The following is a 2398-nucleotide window of genomic DNA, read 5'->3' on the forward strand; positions in this document are numbered from 1 at the left end:
GGGCCGCCGCTGCCGCTCGAGAGTGCGCCCCGCAACGGCCGCCCCGGCTCCCCCCTGGCCGCCGCCGCCGCCGCCGTTTCGCGCGTCCTCGAGCCCGCCGCGCGCTCCCGCTAAATACCACACACTGCGGCGGCCGCCATGAGGAGGCGCGGCCCCGCGCGCCGGTGGCCCGGAGGGGGCGGGGCTTCCACGGGCGCGCAGGCGCAGAGGCGCTCGCGCAGCCGGCGGCGACTTTCGCGGGTCGAGGTGCTGGGTATCGAGGGTGGCGGTTGGCGCCCGGGCTCTGCGGGCACAGTTGCTGTGACTGAAGACCTCGCGACCAACAAATACTTGAACATCGCGCTCATGCCCCGCAACCGTCCCCTCCTGGGGAGGAGCAGGGCTTCCCTGCCCCGTCTGGTATCCGGTTTGCGCGCCCCCCGCGGGGCTTTGTTCCGCGGCCCAAGGGGTCGTCCCGCGCGGCGACCCCGCTGTCTACCCATTCCTGTTTTGTTTGCTGTTTTCACACAGCGCCTCCTCCGGCTCTTCGCAACTCCACTCTTTCCCAAAGGAAAAAGAAACGGGCTGCCTTAGCCACCGACCTGGGCCCCCACCCCTAAAGGGGAAGAGGTCCAAGCCCCTTCAGCAAAAGCGGAACGAGTTTCAAAAGCTTATTTTAGCTGAAAAGTGGGTAGTGGCACGCCCTTCCCCGTGTCCTCTTCTGGAAGCTGAATGAGACTCTGGGTTTTCTTTTCCTAAGAAATGAAAGTCATTCAGGGTACTTAAAGTATATACCAAAGCAAAGGCTAGTGTCAGACCTTAAACTGGATTTCCATGTAAGAGCCTCCATAAAAATAGTATTGTGTGAAAACAAAAAGTACTTTTTATATGAGACTTTAGAAAGCACCAGGGAATAGTCTCGCATTGTGTCCAAGTTCCTATCAATAGGAAATCATTTTAGATGGGAAGTTTTTATGCAAGTGCCCCTGAGAACACAAAACTTTCGGCTTGAAAGTGAGAGGCACACAGTTATTAATATCTTTAGGTACTAATGCAAGCTGTTAATTTCCAGCTTCCCCCAACAAATCTGTAGACTGTGTCTGTTGATACTTCTGTTCTCAACCTAGTACCTGCTTTTTGTGGCTACTCTCTTCCTCCAGGACCATTAGCACAGTGTTTCTTGAGGTTGGGAAAGTAAAAAACCACGTGTTCTTAACCGCAAGCTATACTACTAATATGCTGGTCCCCAAAGCCCAAAAGTCACTTGAAGAACTTGGGTGAATTATATAGGCCCCTGCAGTAATTTCTTCAACAATAAATTCTGACAGGTTCTGTTATACATTGCTTGGTCGGGCTTGGAGTTTACTGAGTGAAGACATTTTTTATTCATTCTTCAACACAGTGTTGGGTTCTAGGAGTACAGAGCCACTAGTCCTACATTCATGTAAATATTATCTAGTGGGGAACATAAAACATCAGTCTTACAAATCTATGACTACAACTGAGGAAAATGTTACCAAAAAGGGGGTGGTAGACGGTCCCTGGTGCTAAGAAGGTATGTAACAGGCCAGGTATATGACAGGTGACTAAGTAAAGAACTTAAGGATTAGAAGGAATTAACCAGTTAGAATTGGACATGGAGCAATGGAATGGTTCCAAATTGGGAAAGGAGTATGTCAAGGCTGTATATTGTCACCTTGTTCATTTAACAAGTACATCATACGAAATGCTGGACTGGGTAAAGCACAAGCTGCAATCAAATTGCAATTGCAGGGAGAGATTTCAATAACCTCAGATATGCAGATAACACCACCCTTATGGCAGAAAGCAAAGAGGAACTGAAGAGCCTCTTGATGAAAGTGAAAGAGGAGAGTGAAAAAGATGGCTTAAAACTCAACATTCAAAATGCGAAGATCATGGCATCCACTCCCAACACTTCATGGCAAATAGATGGGGAAACAGTGACAGACTTTATTTTCTTGGGCTCCAATATCACTGCAGATGGTGACTGCAGCCATGAAATTAAAAGACACTTGCTCCTTGGAAGAAAAGCTATGACAAACCTAGACAGCAGAGACATTAACTTTACTGACAAAGGTCCGTGTTACGGTTTTTCTAGTAGTCATGTATGGATGTGAGAATTGGACCATAAAGAAAGCTGAGCACTGAAGCATTGATGCTTTTGAACTGTGGTGTTGGAGAAGACTCTTAAGAGTCCCTTGGACTGCAAGGAGATCAAATCAGTCAATCCTAAAGGAAATCAGTCCTGAATATTCATTGGAAGGACTGATCCTGAAGCTGGAACTCCAATACTTTGGCCACCTGATGCAAAGAACGGACTCATTGGAAAAGACCCTGATACTAGGAAAGATTGAAGGTGGGAGGAGAAGGGGATAACGAGGATGAGACAGTTGGATGG

The sequence above is a fragment of the Bos taurus genome, chromosome 18 (assembly GCF_002263795.3).
Source record: "Bos taurus isolate L1 Dominette 01449 registration number 42190680 breed Hereford chromosome 18, ARS-UCD2.0, whole genome shotgun sequence".
NCBI lineage: Eukaryota > Metazoa > Chordata > Mammalia > Artiodactyla > Bovidae > Bos > Bos taurus.